The sequence below is a fragment of the Callorhinus ursinus genome, unplaced genomic scaffold (assembly GCF_003265705.2).
Source record: "Callorhinus ursinus isolate GAN/ISIS: 27379988/994484 unplaced genomic scaffold, GSC_fseal_2.0 scaffold35, whole genome shotgun sequence".
Taxonomy (NCBI): domain Eukaryota; kingdom Metazoa; phylum Chordata; class Mammalia; order Carnivora; family Otariidae; genus Callorhinus; species Callorhinus ursinus.
In genome coordinates this window covers 3,057,697-3,078,167 of record NW_027397097.1, presented here as the reverse complement: position 1 = coordinate 3,078,167, position 20,471 = coordinate 3,057,697, and the positions used below count along the sequence as shown (strand labels likewise).

The 20,471-nt window shown below is 55.2% G+C and overlaps 1 protein-coding gene and 1 long non-coding RNA gene across 3 annotated transcripts in view; one reads left to right on the top strand and one right to left on the bottom strand.

Annotated features, from left to right (window-relative positions):
* The window catches only part of ARHGEF17 (Rho guanine nucleotide exchange factor 17), a 57,477-nt gene that overhangs the window by 20,476 nt on the left and 16,530 nt on the right, over positions 1-20,471 (bottom strand). The window lies entirely within an intron of this gene.
* Positions 14,051-18,233, top strand: LOC141370461 (uncharacterized). The gene is made up of 4 exons (XR_012374501.1): positions 14,051-14,267; positions 15,833-16,047; positions 16,796-17,036; positions 17,452-18,233. It is a non-coding gene; the product is annotated as an uncharacterized lncRNA (long non-coding RNA).

Below are 20,471 nucleotides of genomic sequence, written 5' to 3'. Positions count from 1 at the left end.
AGAGAACAAGAGTGTGTGCAAGAGCAGGGGGAAGGGCAGAGGGAGAGAGAGAGAATCTCAAGCAGATTCCCCACTGGGCACAGAGCCTGATGTGGGGCTCAAGCTCACAATCCCGAGATCATGACCTGAGCTGGAACCAACAGTCAGACGCTTAACTGACTGAGCCACCCAGGCGCCCCAGCCCGAGTCTCTTTAGCCACCTCATGTTGAGTATTAGGGCCCAAGCACCCAGAGTTCTTGCCCAGACTGACTGGCCAGCCACGGGCCACAGGGCCCCCGGCTATGCCCTTACTAGCTGTGTGACCTTGGAGAGTCACCTAACTGCCCTAGGTTCCTACGTTCTCTATGAAACGGAATGAATAATGCCTTCCTCCCAAGACTGTGAAAGCAAGGAGCTGGGAAGCAGGGCAGCTGTCTCCATGCACGCTGGGTCTTCAATGTCCATTCTTACTCTACCTCAGCAAAATGGTTCATCTATATTCATCTCCCTGCTGGACAGGGAGCTCCCTGAGAGTAGAACCAGGCCAGGCTCAGCCCTGAGTGGCCCAGCCTCCCTCCCCCTTCCACTCCCTGGGCCTGCTAGGCCCAGAGGTTAGGGTCACGGGCAGGGAGGCCTCCTGAGGGAGGGAGAGCTGGGGTAACTCACGCAGGGAGGCTGACGCTGCAACACCCGCCTTTCCCAGCCTCCTCCTGCTTGAAAGCACAGTGGGCTGTCACTCAGCTGTCAGGTAGAGGCACGGAAATTAAGGCCAGCTCCCTGTCACTGCATGGAGTGCCCTTCTGCACGTGCCCAGACACGGGTGTGAATGCATGTGGGGGTGGGGGAGCCAGGGGAAGCAGGAGACGGGCAATGCAGCTGTCAAGCAGATCAGCAGGCCCACCTGTTCTGGGCGGGACAGCCCTGTAGGCCTAGCCTCCCCCAGAGGCCCAGCCTCCCCGCAGAGCCTCAAGAGCCCCATCCTCAGACCTTTACTACAGGGGGCGCTGAAGTGGGAGAGGGAGGGGGGCTGAAGGGATATGGCAGGAAGATAGAGGGGGGCCTCTCCTACCAGTATGATTGGGACATCATGACCCAAAGCTTAAGACCCTATACACACAGCATGAAGACAGACACACATGTACACAGAAGAAGCCGTAAACGCCAGACACCCTGCAAAGAGACCAAAAGGAAATGTAGCCAAATCACCTAGCTGAGAACCAGGGCCTTCAGCCCAGAGATGTGAGGTGGCGGGGAAAAACACACACACCACAGCATGGGGAGGAAGACAGAACCAGAGCCCCCATGGGAGCCCAGGAGAGCAGGACAATCAGAGTCTGGGCCCAGAGAAACACACAAAGGCATGAACACAGCCCCTGGAAGCCTCCCCCCTCCTCTTCCCCCGGAGGGGAGCACGGAGCCAGGAATGGGGACACCACCATTGCCACCACAGCATGACACCTCCCGGGCCCAGCGGGTCCAGTGGCAGGGAGAGAATGGCAAGCCGGGAGCAAAAGCAGCTACTCCCAACGCCCCATCCCCCCAGCACACACATACACCTGGGGACTGCCACAGGCCTGCTGGAGAGAGGCTGATAAAACCTCTCCTTCCGGAGCCTGTGAACCCAGAATACCTCTGGAGACAGGCTCTGCCTACACGCTGACCCATATCACGCACTACGAACCACTAGGCCTTGCCAAGGCTGGGTCTCGGGGTACAGGCCCCCCACCCCGATTGAGGTTGCCAGCCCTTCTGCCATCCCAAGCTTGCACTCTGGTGGCACCAAACCTCAGGGCCCTGCCAGCCACACCACCCCTGCCAGGACTCCTCATACCCTCAGTCTCCCTGCCCCCATCACTTGTCTCTGAGCCCCCGGGCCCTCCCAGGCAGCTGGTGTGCCTGATCCAAGTTCCTGGTCCTGCGCCCCAGCATCTACCCATGCCTCCCCCAGGCCCGGGGCCGCTGGGTTCTAGGTCTTGGCCCAGGTCCCTGGCTGTCTCTCCCCCTGCCGGTACCTGGGCCTCCCCAGGCTCCTCAGCGTCGGTACCGCTGCTCCCGGCGGGCTCCCCGGAGGCGGTGGCCGGGCCCAGATCGCGCATGTCTTCCAGCGCGATGGTGAACTGGGCCAGGGTCTTTACCATCTGAAGCATGCGGCCGAGCCGCCGCCAGGGCGGGGGTGCCGGGGCGGCGAGGGAAGGCGGGCCCCCTCTCTCCCACCGTCGCTCCCTCCGGGGGCTCAGCCCGGCCGCGGCGGCGGTCGCGGTGTCAGTCCCAGCGTCGATCTGATCGTGATGGTCCGGGCGGCGGCGCTGTTGCCTCCTCCGCTCAGCGAGGGCGCCGGGCGAGCCTGGCGCGCTCGGCGCGGCTGGCGCGGGGGAGGGGGAGCGGAGGGGAGTCCCCGCCCTCGGCCCCCACCCCCACCCCGCTCCGCCCGCCCCCTCCGCGCCGCCCGGTCTCCCCCAACACGCAGAGGGCGGCCTGGCCTCGCCCCCGCCGCTGCCGCACGCCGCGGCCTCCGCTTGCGGACCCATCCCCCTCAGAGGACAGAAGCTGGCGCACACCCGTCGACAAAGGCCAGTATACTGGGAGACATGGACCCTTTGTCCACACCTGTACCCACACAGGCACACACACCTACACGGAACAGGCTCATATACATGGAAACCTGCCCTCCGGCCTTGACTGGTATACAGCTGTGGGTGAGGGCCAAGTGCACATACATCGCCGTAGTCCCATGCAGACCTGAGCCCTGACAGACATGAACTTGACCCAGTGCTGCACGGTGGCACATGCTTCCGCTTCACACAGCTATAAGCAGGCACAATCCATGCACATCCCTGGAAACTGACACTGTTCTACCGTCCGGGGTAAGGGGCAGAGCATTAGGGCCTGATAGAGGAAAGGGCCCACCCTGAGTCATGCCTACTCCCACCCTACCCAGTGGACCTGTGTCCTATACTTGAGACAGTCCTAGTGGATTCCTGCCCTCTCTCTCTCCACCCCATCCCCCACCATGGTGGGTTGCGCTCAGGTATTTACAACCCCCACCACCATCACCGGATAATGCTCCAGAATGTTTCCAAGCATGATCCCCAGGACCTGGTCCTCAAATTTCAGGTGATGCCAGAACACATCCCAGACCCATTTAATCAGGAGTGAGGGCAGGGTGAGCTTTGTTTTTGTACCAGCTCCCAACTCCCACCAGGGGGCTCTGATGCGCGCTGCAGCTGACTGGGGGGGGTCCCTCGGCTGTGCCTCTGCACTGGCTGACTTTATGCTTCTTCAGTGTACTGAGGGCTCCCACACTCACCAAACTCCTCATGCCCTCACCCAAACCTGCTTTCCCCTGAGTTTCCTGCACAGTGGAGACCTTCTGACCCATCTCCCAAGCCAGTTCCCTCCATCCCTCTCTCCACCTTGCTTGATTTGCTCCAACCACTTCTGTTTTAACTCCTAGAAACAGACCAGGCTCTCTCCTGCCTCAGGGCCTTGGCCCCTGCCATTTCCCTCTGCTAGCAGTGCTTTTGCTTTTCCTTTAAGATGAATCTTAGTGCAAATGTCACCTCCTCCAGGAAGCCCTCTCTGATCATCACATCAAGCCAGGTGCACCTGCTCTGTGCTCTCAAAGAGTCTCAGTTTTTCTTAACCAGATATCATAGTTTGTAATTACACATTTGAACAATTGCTAGGTTGATGGCCATCTCCTCCCCGGAGACTGTAGGTTCCCTGAGGGCAGGGTCCATGGTCCTTTGTAAACCACAGCACTCTGCACATAGATGTTGGCTAATAAACAAAACTTCAATAACACTTCCCCCACCCTTCTCCCCACACACTGAGCAGTCATCACGGGGAGGCAAACCTTGCAATTCCCTGCTCACAAGCCTCCCCTGGCAGCCCCATGGCACAGGATCAATCCCGTGCTGGCCCTTGCAGCCTCCTGTGCTGTTCTGCCCTCCTGCCACCTTCCCCTGTTCAGCCCTCAACCAGGTCAATCAACACCCCACAGCCCCATCCAAGGGAATTATTCCTTATCCTCTCCTGAGAGGGCAGGACATGGGCCCAGCAGCACTGGCCTCCTCAGAGAGTCCAAAATGTCCAACACTCAAATTTTAACCTCCCAACAGACAATCCTAGTCCACAATGAAAACAGGCACAGAGAATTCCAAGAGAGTAGCAAGAGAAAAGAGGTGTGACCCCCTCCTGGCAGAGGCTCCCAGAGCAGTGAGGCTGCCCCAGGGGGCAGAGCCGGAGGCCTGAGAGGTGCTTGCTAAGTTTGCGCTGCCCTAAACAACCGGTGAGCCCGTCTGTCTCTCCTGTGTTCCATGACGGCCCGGCCCAGGGTAACTCCTGGGCCAGCTTGTCGAATCAAAGAATGAATGGAAGCATGAGTGTGCGCTCTGCACCAGCTCCCTTGCTGGTCCCTCTGTGACAATGGTTCTCAAAGTGCAGGCCCTGTGTACCCCCAGGGAGTGTGTCAGAAATGCACATTCTCAACCCCCCCCCCCCCCGCCAGGCACACGTCCCTACAGACCGGAAGCTCTGGGTGGGGCCCAGCAATCTGTCCCCTGGCGGCACAGATCCTTCAAGGCCTAGAGCCGGCCTGGCCACCACATCCCATCCTAGGGCATGAGTCCTGGCTGAGCCCCTTCTGCCCCTGGGTGGCAGAACAAGGGTCCCCCCCAAGCCCTCCTCTACCTCTAGTTTGAACCAAAAAATCCAGTGAGTCCCCAGCTGCCTCTTACCCTCCCTATGGGATGGATTATGGACTTACCCGGGAGTGGGGCCTATACCTCCACCTCCTCCTCTCAGGGCTGGGCTTGTTGGGGGAGGGTTTGGAACCACCAGACCAGTTGAGGGAGTGATGATTTAAGCACAGGGGATGGACACACCCCCTGGACAAATCTAAATAGCCAGGTCCCAAAGATAATCCCAAATCCCACACTAGCCCGGGCCGGGATTCGAGCGCCCACACCTCTGGCCCATTGCTTGATCACTACTTAACTCACGTTTGGTTTTCTCTCAGCACCTCCTCCCCCATCTGACCCTCTCTCCAGCTCTATGACCTGGGGCCTCATTTCCTCTGAGCAGTTGGGAGGCTGTGCTTAGCTTGGGCTTGTTAGTAAGGTGCATCTATGCCCTCACTCACTTCAGCAGGACCAGGCCCTGCACAGATGAATCCACCCTGGCTGGCATCCAGGAGCTCCCAGACAATATACAGGACTCAGCAGGGGGAGTCACCTCTGCCTGGGGGAAGAGGGGGTATTCAGGGACGGTTTGAACAACATTCTGAGGTCAAGAAATCCAGAGGCACATGGGTGCCCTGATGGCAGAGTTCACTGGAGGCCACTGCCCTGGAGAAGGGGGCAGGGCTTGGTGCTGAGGCACTGCTCGCTGCTGCTTCATTAAAGATGGCTAATTACATCCAAGCCCGTTGTCATGGCAACAGGGGAGCTGGTGGGGCGGGGAAATGAAAGGAAGCTGAGAGAAGGAACAGGAGCACACAGCTGCTGAATCAGGGTGTCCAGGGATCACCCCCACAACAGCAAGGCATCGGAGCCCCTCAGGGTGAGGTCAGCCGGGGTGGGGGTTGGGGACACCAGAGCACCCCTGTGCAGGTCCGGTTCTTTTGTTGTTTGGCTGGACTGAACTCCCCTTTTAGGCACTGATGTCTCTTTTCCTTTTATCTGCAGTGTCTGCAGTTGTTTGGAGTGGGTCTGGCTCAGAATCGTTTTTATAAGGGTCTGACGTGGCTGGTAAGGGCCCTCCTCTCCTTTCCATACCCTACACCCCACCACAACACATATACCACCCCCCTCCCACCAAGCAGCTCCCATCCTCCTCAGGCAGGGGAAGATGAGAGGCGGGGAGGGGCAAAAGGGCTCTGCTCCACAAAGCCACCACCCCACTGTAGGAGGGTCCTCCAGTTGGGTGGAACCACCCTTCTGCTGGTCCTGGCGACCACCTAACTCTCCCTACCTCCGCCCAGTCAGCTGACACTTCCCCATCTCTCAAAGAAGCCTAATACCTTGTTTACCTGCCTCTGGACACACCTCCCGCTAGGAGCCCCACCAAGACCTCTTGCCCACTGGGGGCCGCTTGGTCCTACAGCTAGTGCTGGACCGACTGGGGGCCAGTGATGAGAAAGGACATATGGATGGACAAACGGATGGGTAACGAGTAAGGGCTGACCAAGCAAAAGAATGGGATAATGATAGGTGAATAAATGGATGGGTGAACAGAACAAATGAACACATGAATGGATGTGCAGACACATGGTTCAATGGATGAGTAATTCATGGAGTTTTTATTTTATTCATTTGTTGATCAGTTCAACAAATATTTATTGAGTACCTACCATGTACCAAGCACTGTGCTGGGGATTTAAAGGTAAGAAGAGAGGTCTGTGCCTGCCTGGGCACCACAGTCTAAATGGGAAGACAGGAATTGCAAAAGAAATGACAAAGGCAATTCAGGTTCTGGGGCAGTGGGTCTCCTTGGGCTCCTGTGGGGTGGGGAGGGGTCTCCAGCCTTTCGTACCTGCACAGCTCTATCTAAGTATCTGCCACAGAGGATCTGGACCCCAGAGCTGCCCAAACCAGATTGGGAACACCACAATTTAGAATCCTCACTGTCACTAACACTGCTGGAATACTGTCCAGGTGTCAAGCACCCCACCATTGCTTTCCAAGCTCTAGCTCCTCTAATCCCCACAGTAGCCCTACATCAAGGGCTCTGTTATTGTTTCTCCTCTATTTTACAAACAAGGAAACTGAGGCTCAGAGCAGTCACCTAAGTGATAAGAGGTGAAGCTGAGGTGACGGCCTACAGGGCCCATATTCTGAAACCCACCTCCTCCTCTGAGAGGAGAGCCCCACTCCACCTCCCCTCAGCCTCATGCACTCAGCTTGGCCTCACCCTTGCCTCCCTGGTGCACTAGTTGTATGAGCTGCCTCTCTCCAGCCTCACTGGTACTGAGATAATGACATAAAGACGTTCTCCTGACCCAGGGTGGTTTTGGGGGAAAACAAAATGTCATCCTCAGGCAATGCGGGGATCAGGGAGAATCTTTTCCCTGGGAACCAAGCCCTGGCTAATGGCCCAGATGGACTGTCTGACCTTCCTGACCCCACGGATACCCACCGGCATGGACTAGTGCTGGATGTTCCCAACCTGATGGGCTATTCATTTCACTGACGGTGCTGCGCTCCTCAGGTCTTCAGGTTCATCAATGAGACCAAAGTTCCAGGGGAGGGCCTTCTTGGCATAGAAATGAAGAGGGCAGGGGCGCCTGGGTGGCTCAGTCGTTGAGCATCTGCCTTCGGCTTGGGTCATGGTCTCGGGGTCCTGGGGTCGAGCCCTGCATCAGGCTCCCCGCTCTGCGGGAAGCCTGCTTCTCCCTCTCCCACTCCCCCTGCTTGTGTTCCCTCTCTCTCTGTCAGATAAATAAATAAAATCTTTAAAAAAAAAAAAAGGGGCGCCTGGGTGGCTCAGATGGTTAAGTGTCTGCCTTCGGCTCAGGTCATGATCCCAGGGTCCTGGGATCGAGCCCCGCATTGGGCTCCCCGCTCAGCGGGAAGCCTGCTTCTCCCTCTCCCTCTACTGTTCCCTGTGCTTGTACTCTCTCACTCTCTCTGTCAAATAAATAAATAAAATCTTTAAAAAAAAAATAAAAAAAAAAAAAGAAATGAAGAGGGCAGGCTCTGAAGCCACTGCTTGGGCTCACATCCTGGCTCTACCATCTAGCGGTGATGTGACCTTCAACAAGCCACTTCCCCTCTTGGGGCCTCAGTCTCTCCATCTGCTCTTGTCTGACACCCCTCCCCTCTTCCTCCCATCATCTGTCCCTTTGTCCTGCCTTCCCAGGTCATGGCCTGTCCCCTATAGACCCTCTCTTCCGGAAGGAGGAGGCTCTCAAGGCTCCACAGAGTTCCCAGGCCGTGTCCAAACCACAGGACTCCCCTGGGACTGGCTGCTCAGGGTGGGCCCCAGAATTCTGGGGAATGTGCTGGGGAATGGGAAGGAGAGATTGAGGGCCAAAGGAGCCTCAGGTCCTTCCTGCCACAGGAGGGCCGCTGCCCTGCTTAGGTGGGACTGTGCGCACCTGGAGGCGGGACTGTGAGAGACACGACGTGTGTCCCATCTGTGTGGACTCGCCCACGTGTCTGTGTATACCCCAGTCAGTGGTCCGTGACCATGTGACCGCACAGCGCATCGGCGGGGGATGGTCCGTGTGGTTCCATGGCAGAAGTGAACAGCGAAGGCCATTTCAGTAATGATCAAAAGCAGCCATAGCTGCTGTTTCCTGAGCATTCACCAGGTGCCAGGCACGAGCCCAGCACTCGACACCGCTGTGGCATCTTATCCGCAGAGCCCCAGGGAGGTGTGGCACCTGGCACTTTCCAAAGAGAGCTACCACATATTCTCCGTGCCACCTGCTCTTCTTATAATGTGGTACTGACACTCCTCCGTAGCCTAAGGAGGTTTATGTGCCTTCCCCCTCGCAGCTGGGTGACCTCTGTGACTGCCTCGATGAAGGGAAGGCAGCAAAAAGGATACTGTGTGACGGCCAAAGCTCGCCCATAAAAATGCCATGTACTTCCACCTTGCTCTCTTGGGTCCCTTGTTCCTAGAACCAGGCTGCTGCATAGAGTGGAGGCCCAGGTCACATGCAGAGGCCACGTGTAGGATATTCCAGCTGACCGCCCAGATAAGGGCCCACCCAGATGCCAGCATGGACTGCCAGATCTATGAGTGAGGAAACCTTCAAGGGGATTCCAGCCCTGTCACTATCTGGCTGCAACTGCATGAAAGACTAAGTGAAAACTACCTAGCTGGGGAAACTGAGGCTCAGAGAGGTAACGAAGCCAGATGAAGCCAGGCAGTGGCAGAACTGAGCTAAGAACCCAGGTCCTGAATGTCCTAAAGGGAGAAGGAAAGCATGGGGATGATTTCTGCACAGACCTAGATTTCATCTCTTGGCCCAGAGGAGTCCAGCTTGGACCCCCACCTCAGCGCTAGAAAAATCTCACTTTCTAGAAACTGACCCTGCTGGCTGACGGGAGGTTCAAGGTGGCAGCTCTCACTCTCTGTGCTGGGGGCTCAGGCCCAATTACTGGCCGATGAACCGTGCTGGCCACCGCTCAACCCAGAAGAAACGCCTCCACCCACTGCACTCCTGCCCCCCTGCTGGACCTCCGGGAGGGACTTGCACTCTCAGACCCTTGGTGGGGTCTGACTTTTACTACCAGCTTGTGTCCAGTGAGGTGTTGTTTCTCATGTATTACCTCATTTAATCCTCACACCAATCCTCTAAGTTATGTATAACTATTAGCTCCATTTCACAAATGACTAAACAAAGGCTCCAAGAACTGAAGCAATGTGCCTGAGGTCAAGAAGTTGGACGTGGCAAAAGAGACTTGGCAAAGCTGGGATTTGACCCCAAGTAATCAGCATAACAGAGAGGCAAGTGACTTTCCCAGGGTCACAGAGCACATAAATCAATCAAGCCAAACCCAGGACACCTTGAAATAGATGGTGATGCACTGTACTCTCTTCCTTGGATGACTGGCAATAATAGGAGAGATGGAAACAGGAGGAAGGTCTCTGTGTCCACAGCACCCCCCCCATAGGGTCCGTAAAGGCAGAGACCAGGACTTCTCTATGTTCATGGTTGTGTCCCTGACCTACACTAGGTGCACAATACATATGTGTCAAATGACTGACTTGCTCCGTAACTTAGCGGAGTCACTCCCCACTCTGGGATTGTTTCCTCCTCTGTAGACAAATGGGGAAGGAAGGAGGGTTCAGGTGGACTCTAAATCCCTCACCATGCTCCCTGAAGAAGGTGTGTAAGTGAGGTCACGCCTGAGACAGCCAATGGACAGCCTGACCCTCCTCCTAGATTTCAGGCACCAGGATCCAGCCTTCCGGCTTCAGTGAGAAAGCTGGGGCTCCAGAACTGCACTTCCAGCAGACACCCACAGATGGCAGCAGAGGCCTGCATGGCAGGGGCTGCGGTGCATGTGGTTTGAATTTAACTGGTCTTTTTTCATGTGGGTTTTCTCCCTTTCTTCTTCTCTGCCCTCCCCCATCCCCGCTTAATTTCAAGAAGATACAGCTGGACCTTCCAGCTTGGGAAGGAAGAGTTTCTTAACATCAAGGATAATGGCCGGAAGCAGGAGGTGGGGGGTAGGGGGTAGGGGGACAGACAGACCCCAACAGATGTGAAAAATACCTCCTGACCAGTTAATAAGCCCTGGATTTCCTCATCTCCAGGGCCCAAGAGGCTGGGACTGTCATCTGTACTTTTCAGGCAGAGAAACTGAAACCCAGATCTTCTGGGTCCCACATCTGAGTCTGAGGGGGCAGGTTGGCCCACCCTTGGAGGCCAGGGGTGGGGGGCAAGGACACCACTGGGAAGCTGATGAAGCCTTAGAGTAGGATTTGTTAAAATCTGGCAACCGTAGCTCCCGGGAAATGCACCTACCCAGCCCTGTGCACACTTCTGCCCACAACAGTGGTCTGGCCTGTGGTCCCAGTCCTAGCTCAGATCCTGTGTATGAGGTGACCTCCCAGAGCCCTCCCCTCCCAACTCCAGAAACTGTCTCATTCAAAATGTCTAAACCCTGCTCAGCATGGAACGCTGCATAGAGATTTGGGCGCAGCACCGCCACTTTCTAGCTGTTGCAAACATCCCTCCCCTTCGGTCTCGGTTTCCCCACTTGGAAAATGAGGGTGTACACCTGCTGCACAGTAAATGCTCTGCAAAGGAGGGCTCCCTTCCCTCGCCTCCACCCAGTGCTCCAGCATGCAGGGAGGCTGGGGTGAGGGATCGTGGGAAAGGAAGTTATCCAGTGTCTGTTTCCAGACCTTCCTGCTCCCTCCCTCTCTCGGACCCAGGCATAAACTGGGGGGAGAGGGAGGGGGTGGGCTCCATTTGTGTGTGTCTTCGGGGTGGGATGGGGTGTCCTGCCTCTAGAGCGGAAGATGACTCACTGGGCTGTGGGCCAGGCACCCTGGGAAAGGCCAGGCCAGCCTCAGGCCAGAGCCCCAGGGAGCTGAGGGGCAGGGAGGAGGGAGCAGGGCCTGCCTGAGCGGTAGATATAGCCTAGCTGTATCTCAAAGCCTAGCAGACAAAAGAGGCAATCTTCCCCACTTACAATGGTGCCAGAAATTATCCTCCAACCACCAAAGGCCGAGGGAAGCTTGAGGTGTTATCAACTCCTACCAACCTACTAATCTGACCTCTGTTCTAGGTGTGGATGCTGCTGGAGCAAGGCAGAGGTGATCCCTCCCCTTTGGAGCTTGCAGACTTCGGTAACCATGCCTAGAACAGTCTGGCCCACAGTAAGTGCCCAGTATGTATTTGTGAATCAGTGAATGAATGAAAGTAAGTTTCAGTGTTACGAATGTGCACAGCAAGCTTAGAATGCCCATGTTCAAGCCTTCCTTATAAAGGAGGGAGCCCGAGAAAGGTCCGTTCCTTCTCATTTTACGAATAGGCACTGAGGCTCAGAGGGGAAAGTGTCTCGAGACCCCCAGGGCAGCAGGCGTTCAGCTGAGGCTAGGACTGGGCCCTTGGGCCTTATCCACTAAATCTTGTCCAAGGGGGCCCAAGCTGCTCAGAGGCATTGTGGCCCCCACCTCCCCTACCCCTATTCTATTCCAAGACCCAGGGGACACCCCAGGAGTGGAGCAAGTTCAATCCATCAGTAAGTCTCTCTGGCTCTAAAGTAAGCCCTGGGTGCCCTGGCCCAACCCAGAGCCCAGGGAAGCCCCTCCCATCACACCAGATAAGCCAAGGGGGAGGGGGGTCGAGCTGCCCAAGGACAGGGAACAGGCCCTGCTCCACAATCCCTCCACCCCAGCCTCCAGGGGGCTGTCACTGGGCCTGGCTAGAAGTGGTCTCCAGCTTGGACTGACCAGAGGCAGCCTCAACTTCCGAGCCTTGCTGCTCTGGATCAGCGACTAGTGACCAGTCCTAGTGCCTGGGCAGCCACAGTCACCCCTGTGTGCGCGCGCACACGTGCCGCAGGATTCACAGCTGAAGGCCAGCCTGACACAGGCCTAGGCTCCACTATCCCAAAGCCCCAGGACCAGGACTACCACTTCCAGGAAGCTGTCCTAATACCCCAGATCTGATGACTCCCCTCCTGCTCTGAGCACCTCAGGCTTCTGGAGTTGCATCCGTGCTCTCCTGATACTGACAATAAGTGGCACCATCCAGCACTTCACGGTTTACAAAATGTTTGTAGAGCCTGATCTCATCAGATCCTCATAGCAACTCAGGGGGGAAACCAAGGCTCAGTGAGGGGTCAGAACTTGCTCCGGTTCTCCAGATGAAGGTGGTGAAGCTGAGGCTCAAATCCTCCCCTCTGTCAGTGACCTGCAGGGCCTGAGGACGGGAAGAAGAGCAATGGCATACAAATAGGAGTTAATCTCTCTCAAGAGGTTCCTAAGTGCTGCTTACAGGTGTTTATTTTAACCTGGAGACAGGATTCCTAGGTGGGCCCTATTACTACCCTGTTTTACGCAAGAGGAGATGGGCACAGAGAAGTTAAGGACTGGGCTCAAGGCGCCTCATGGTGACAGGATCTGTGCCCACAGAGTACCCCGGGGCAGGATTTCTCTATCCACATCTATTCCACTGTGCAGGAGAGGGGGTGCCTTCCAGTCCAGGGGAAAGCAGCAGCACAGGAGGACAAGGACACTCACACTGCCTTCTTCACAACCAGTGGGAACCGACCGCAAGGCTGCGGGAATCATGCACTTAGGGAGCTCTTTAAAGCTCCATGGAGAAATGTTCAGTGTGATGTTCACTGAAAGAAGCAAGAAGCATACATAACGCACCATCACCACATCATAAAATATACATCCATATATATTATATACAATATATATATTATACACACACACACACACACACACACCTTTGTGCATATATGCAAGGAAAAAAGCCTGGACGCAAATACACCGCACACCTGAAAGGTGACAGTGGGTGGGGGCCCTGGGAAAAAGAGGGCAAAGCCAGAGACCACACACTGCACCGACGGCTGCCCCAACCTCCAGGAGGCCCATATCAGTGCCAGTTTCATCTATATAATACAGGATATAAAGGGCTTACTTAGCATCATGCCTGGAACAGAGACCTCCATAAACACTGGCTCGTTATGAACAACCTGAGAACCTTAGAAGGCAGGTGATCTCAGGGGCACCTGGGTGGCGCAGTTCGTTGGGTGTCCGACTCCTGGCTTTGGCTCAGGTCATGACCTCAGGGTCAAGCCCCGGGCTGGGCTCCCTGCTCTGCTGGGATTCTGCTTGGGATTCTCTCTCCCTTGATCTCTGCCCCCACCCCTCCCACGCGCTCTCTCTTGCTCTCTTGCTCTAAAAAAATAAATAGGTAGGTCTTAAAAAAAAAGAAGGCAGGTCATCTGAGAGGTTGAGTGTACCAACCCCCTCCCAGGGTAGGCATCCCCTGGCAGTCCTTGTTTGCATAACCCCAGGGCCAAGGAGCTCACCCCCTCCAAGGCTACCATGGTAACTCCTTCCAGGATGGGGCATGTCTGCTTGGGAGAAAGCCCAAGATAGGATGGGCCCCTCAGTCCCTAGGCAGCCTTAGCATTGGATGGTGGTGACCTAGGAAGGCTCTTCCATCTCCCATTCCATTCCAAATCCTCGGCCTTAGACCCTTTTATGGGGCGATTCTCCAGGTGTAAGGTTCAAAGAGCCTTTCTGGGTGGCTCTCTCGTCCCCAGCCCAGGTGACCACCTCTGTCCCTCCCACTGTGTGTGGGATAACAGAGTAGCATTTGCTGGCAGCACTTTGTGCCTTTTCCATTTTCTCCTTTGGAAAACAAATGAGAAACCAGCTGGGTCTGATCTCCTCCCTACCCCACCCCCAACCCCTCTAGTCCCCTAGGGGCGGGAGGCCCTCTCTGCCTCCTCCCTGGACAACAGCCTGGTGGAGAACCCCGAGAGGAGGGGCCAGCTCAGAGAGGAGGGGCCCTGTGAGCTGGCTGTTGCCACGGCAATGGCAGCCCTGGAATTTGACCACTGGGGCCCAGGAATGGGGGTGGGGAGCTGGTACAGGCCATGTGGGGGCAGGGAGGAAGGTCCAGAGGCCCAGGAAAGCCAAGAAGAGCAAAGGCAGGGCAGGGGTCAGGATCCCCTCCGTGGCCTCAGTTTCCCCATCTGTAAAGGGGGAAGAGGCAAGGACCTCAAGCTCTTCCCCCCCCCAGCTCTAATCCAAACTGGAATCTGGGTGAGGGCCAGGGATGGCAGAAGCATGTGAGGCAAGTCCAGTTGCCCCTTTTGATGGATAGTGACCCCAGTGGACAGGGACTGGCCTCAGGTCACACAGCAAGTCCAGGACAGTGCCAGGACTAGACCCTGGGAGGGTGGTCTGTCCCTATTTCTCCACTGGAGAGGACAAGGGTGCCTGCTTCATGATGGGGGGAAGAAGACCTCTAGGAATGGCTATGGTTGGGCTGGGCTGCGTCCACAGTCCTCAGACAACTGACAATGTGCCTGCCCTAGCAACCCTCAGCATTACTGGATCCAGAGGGCTGGCAGAGGGCCTGCCCCCCACCCCTTCCTGCAGTGCCAGGCTGCTGTGGGTATTTTTAAAAATGGGTGCCCGTCCCTCTCTGCCTTCCTGCCTACCCACTCCAAGAACACAGTGAATTCTGTTGCCAGCCCCCTAACACCCTCCACTTCAGCCCAGCCTGAATGGGTGCTGGATCCATGGCCATCCTCTGTGTCCCTGCCATCAGGACAGCCCCCTCTTGCTGGCCATCACCTCCTTCACAGTCAGCCCTGGGTTCAGGGTGATATCCAGGGCCCCTTCAGCTATACTCTAGGTATACTTTAGGCCCAGAGAAGGGATGGGACTTGTCCAATGTCACACAGCAAAGATGAGTATCTGGGAGTGCTATGCCCCCAGCCTAGGCCCCATTTCCAACTGCCTGTCACATTATACTGGTGTTGCCCCAAGCCCTTCTTAACCACTCTGCCATTGACCTGCAGTAGCTCTAGCCTCTGGCCTTCACACCCACCCCAAAAAGATACTCTAGTTCTGGGAAAAAATAGAGTGGGAGCCATAACTCACACTACACACCAGGATAAATTCCAAATGGGTCAAAGATTTAAATGTAAAACAAAACAAGAAAACATAAAACACCAGAGGAAAACATGGGGAAACTGCTTTATAACCTTGGAGTGGGAAAGGCCTTTCTAACCGTGACTCCAAATACAGAAGCCATAAAATAAAAGCTTGATAAATTAGACCACGTAAAAACAAAACCTTCTGCATGGCAAAAATATACCATAAACAAAGTCAAAAATCGAGTGACAGATCCGGAAAAAATATCTACAACTCACAACCGAGACAATAATAAACTCCTTAATACTATAAAGGTTCCTAGAAGTTGATAAAAACAAAAGGCCAACAATCCAACAGAAAAAAAGGGCAAAGGATATGAAGAGTTCATTGAAAAGAGAATCCAAATGTCTCTTGGACATGTGGAAAGATGCTCAGCCTTACTCACTGTAAGATAAATGCAAATTAAAACACACTGAGATCCCATTTCACCTCTCAGGGAAAATAGCACAGGTCCAACTTAGCGATGCTGTGGGGACACGGGCTCCTTACCGCGCTGCTGGACCCCTCTGTAGGGCATGAAAATCAGAATCACATATACGGTGTGTCCCAGCAATTCGACTCCTAAGAAACTGCTCTAAACGTACACCAGCCCCCGTACAAAATAACCTATGAACAAGCTTGTTTGCCACAGCACTATTTGTAACAGCCAAAGACTGAAAATAACCTAAACATCCTTTAATGTATGGTTCAATACAGATCTGGGAGTCAGTGTGATGGGACACCACACAGCGCAAGAAAGAATATGGAAGCTCTTAACGCACTGATAAGGGAAGATCTGGGCCAACATCTTACTAAGTGGACAGCAGTGTGCCTCTGTGTGTGGAAAGTAGAGGAAAGACAGTGAATTTGCTGGCATTTGCCTAGAGAAGGATTCACAAGAATTAATAACCGGGCATCCTGGGTGGGGCAGGGTAGGTACTAGGCAGCTGCTGGGAAGGAGGCTTTTTTACCCTTTTTGATTTTTCTTTTTTTCCTTTATTTCTCTTTTAAGATCTTATCCATTTGTTTTAGGGAGAGGGTGCGCAGGAGAGCAGGGGAGGGGCAGAGGGAGAGGGAGGGAGAGGATCTCAAGCAGACTCCCTGCTGAGTGTGGAGCCTGATTTGGGGCTCTGTCCCAGGACCCTGAGATCATGACGGGAGCTGAAACCAAGAGTCAGACGCTCAACTGACTGTCCCACCCAGGCGCCCCCCCCTTTTGATTTTTCTTAACCACATGAGTGTATTACATATTCAAAATATTAAATACATTGAATTTTTAAAGACTTCATCTCACCGCCTGGCAGCTGCTGCCTGCTTCAGGCTCCCGTGTCAGGCTTTGCAACCCTCCTCATCTTCCTTCTCATCCATCATAGGCTCAGCTTCAGTCTCTTCCTCACAAACTGTCCCTTCTGTACACTGACTTTCTGGGCTCCCCCACCCCCACCCCAGCCTCTGGGCATCTCCAGAGCGGCCCCCGAGCACCCCTGCACATTGCCCTGTGTTCCCAGCCCACGCAAAGGACCAAATCCCAAGGTGGCTCCTGGTGAATGAAAACCAGATGAAAGTAGGAGGGGGTGCTCTGGGACCCTGAGTTTGGAGCATCTGTCTTTGCTTCCTCCCTTCAGTTTCCCACTCGGTCTTCTCTTGCACAATTCCAGTGTCATCTGTGCTCTCTTCCAGGACACTTTCCCAGCCCACCCTGCAGCCAGAGAGGAAGCTCCTAGCCCTTTCTGCAGAGAACTGTCAAATTCCTCCTTTACAGCCCCCACGCCTCCTCAAGTCAGGCAACCTCAGAGCTAGACTTTGACCCAGCCAAAGCTTGGAGTTGATTCCCCAGCCTAGATGAAGGACCTGGGGCTGGAACTCGCTGGGCAACGGTGCCAATCCTGCCTCTCTCTGGGCCACAGATACCGAGTGTAAGGTGAGGTCAGCCGCAGGCAACTTCATAGCAGGGTGGGAATTTCCACCAGTGCGAATCCAGCAGAGCCCCAAGCCCACGGAACCCCACCCCACCTCTGCAAAGCCCCTTAGCTTTTTCCTATGGCAGCTGCCCGGGAGGATGTTTGAGCATCCCTCGGGGGACGCAGCATATCCCTCTCCCTCAAAGATGACTCCAAGCTATTCCTGGTGACCCCAGCCACTTCTCCCCATCCCTGGGACCCTTCCTCAGCCAGGCCAGGTCACTACCCTCTTCTTCCAACTCTATGATTTCCCACTGATCCCCTGTGGTCAGTGGTCCAGCCCAGCCACCACAGGCATTGGTGATTTTTGGCTGATTTAATTTTCACAAAAACCCTATAATAAGTGTCATCATCATCATCATCCTCATTTTACAGGTGCATAAACTGAGCCACAGAGGGATTAAGTACTGGCTCCTGGTCATACAGCTAAGAGGAAGAGCAGGATTTGGACCTAAGACGTCTGGCCCCAATCTATTCTAACCATTACACCAACACAGCTGGACGGAGGATCAAACGTGAGCACTCAGGCTGCCCCCGGCACACCGGGTGACCCGGCTCTTGCTGACACACCAGCATCAGGCCAAATTTGCCTGCCTCCCCACCTGTGTCACACTCTGGCTGCATGATGCTCTGGCCATAGTGGTTCCTCCAGCCCTGCGAGCTCCTTCCTCCCTCCAAGGGCCTGTACCTTCCCGGAAAAGAGCAGTCAGCAATCGGGGCCTTCCCACCACTCTAAAACATCGTCTTCCTCATCAAGTAGGGCCCAGCCCAGCTCTACAGGCCCCTGGTAGGGGACATCGCCTGCTCACTGGAGCCTCAAGGTGGGGTGCTCCATCATCCTAGCTCCTTCGGGAGACCTGGCCCCACCAGGGTTTGTCCCTGCCCAGGGAGCCTGGCTGGGTTGAACTTCTGAGCCTGAGGAGAAACTGAAGGGAGAGGCTTGTCCTGCTCTCAACACCCCCACCAGGGCCCCCCTGCCCCAAACAGGGATTCTCTGAGTCCTAGTCACATGGAAGTACACGAGGGGAGACGCGGATCAAGAGAGAGATATGCCCCCACTTCACTTATATCAACAAGGTTCCAAACTGGCCTGTTTCATAGTTCAGTGTCAAGATTCCTCCAGAAGAAAGGATTCCACTATTATTTTAAAGATTTTACTTATTTGTCAGAGGAGAGAGAGAGAGAGAGAGAGAGAGAGAGAGAGCATGAGCAGGGGGTAGGGCAAAGGGAGAAGCAGGCTTTCCCTACTGAGCAGGGAACCCGACATGGGGCTCAATCCCAGGACCCTGGGATCATGACCTGAGCTGAAGGCAGACGCTTAACTGGCTAAGCCACCCAGGCCCCACCCCACTATTTTTAAGAGTTTGGAAATTACTGCCCCAGGGTGAACTCCAGACTTCCAGGGCTGGCCTTCCAGACTCCCCAGAACGCACCTGACTTTCTCCAGAACCAGGGGCCTTTCATGACACCTCAGACACACCAGGACTTTTTCATCACAAGCCTCTGCCTTCCTGGTTCTCTCTGACTGAAAGGCCTGGCCCCATTTCTGCCAGTCAGTGCTGCTGGTTCTTCAAGGCTCCAGCCACATTAGCCTCCCTCACCCTCCCCTACTTTGGCCTCCTTCTGATCCTCAGTTCTCAGATGGGGCTCCCACTTCTTCCTGGGGCAGGAACCTCTGTCTGTTTATCCTATAGCCCACATGCTAACCCTGCAAATATCGGCACCAGTGGGCGATAATGGAACCGAATTTTAAAGGTTACCCTGGGCTCTCCAAACCCATTATCCAGGCTGATTCCAGAGTTAATTACCCCGGGCTAATTAGAAAAGCTAGGAGCAGCTGTGTCGTCACTCAGCTACCCAACCGGTGACAGGGAGCATCTGGGTCCTCCCCCTGGGAATGAGGTCCTGCTCCAGGCAGGAAGTGGGCTGAGGCCCCCTCCCCATTCACCTGGTTCTGGCATTCACTGCACAACCCAGCCCCACACGTTGGGCACTCGGGGTGTCAGCGAAGGGACAGATGGCTCTGTCTGCATTTCTGCAGATGGATAATGACTATTTACATTACTTGTTCACATCTGGCTGTCCCTATCTACTCCAACTTTGCTGTCATCAAAGCTTGCTCCAGGGAAGGTGTGAAAGGTTCTCAGGCTGGGTCCTCACTTCTGATATCTGCACAGATGTCTTTGTGAATACATAAGTCTGTTGGGGATTGAAAAGAAATGAGTGTATGAGTGTGTGAGTGTGTGTGTGTGTGTGTGTGTGTGTGTGTCTGTTCATGCCTCCGTGTTGTGGACCTCAGGCTTTGCCACACTGGGTTCATACTGTAGTCAACTTACCCCCTGGCATGTGAATTGTCTGTTCAGTGTGTAACCCCATTCCAACCTGCAGGCTCTGCCAGGACTCCTCTCTGCATTTCTACCCCAAGCTCAGGGCCCAACACCGGGGGTTTCTTCTCCAGCACCCATGGCCCAGGCTTGACCACATGGAAGGTGGCCTGATGACTGAGGGGAAGAGACCACAGTGCTGCCTGAGGCCCAAGAGTTAAACTCGTGGGACAGGGCTCAGGGCTAGGGGCCCAGAGGGAGACTGGGGGGGTGGGGGGAGGCGGCCTGGGCTGGCTGCGGGTCCGGGCCTCTCTGGGCTCTTTGTCCAAATATGGAAGGTTTTTTTGTCTCCATTTGAGTCACGCCGGCCATGGCCCAAGAGATCTGCTTTCCAGATACTGCAGGCGGGACTGCGCCAGCACTGCCTGCCCTGCCCCTACCCACCCCTCCTTCCCCTGCCTGTGGTTCATCTCAGCACCCTTGCAACCCAGAGCTTGCTCCACAAGCAAGGAGCCCCGGCACCCACCTCAGCTACACTCTGGCACCAAAAGAAAAGTCCCTGGGCCAATGGTGGGAGGAAATACTCATTCCCTCTGCCTGCCCATCACCTCCTCTTGCAGCCCAAGGGCCCCTCATATTGAAGTGAGCCATTCGCCTAGTATTGACTGAGCCACCACGATGTGCTCCTTCCTGGGGCTGCACTGTGGACTGCAAACCCAGTGGGTTTCCTACGTCCAAAGCGGAGTCCACTCTCTCCTCCCTCGTACCCACCTTGGTGATGGCACCGCTGCCCATCCAGGCAGGCCTGAAAGCCAGGAGCCTGAGTGACGTTCACAGATCCTGGAACCAGACTGTCTGGGTTTCGACTCCAATTCCCCACTTAGTTAGCTTCCCTAAACCAGGCGGAACTACTTTATCAGGCTTTGCCCCAGGCTCCTCATCTAGAAACAGGGATGACAGTACCTCCCCAGAGGTGGCTGTGAGATAATAAATTGAGTGGCCGCGTGGAAAGTGCTCAGACCAGTGCCTGGCACACAGGGAGAGCTTGACACGCTTTGCTACCACTACTTG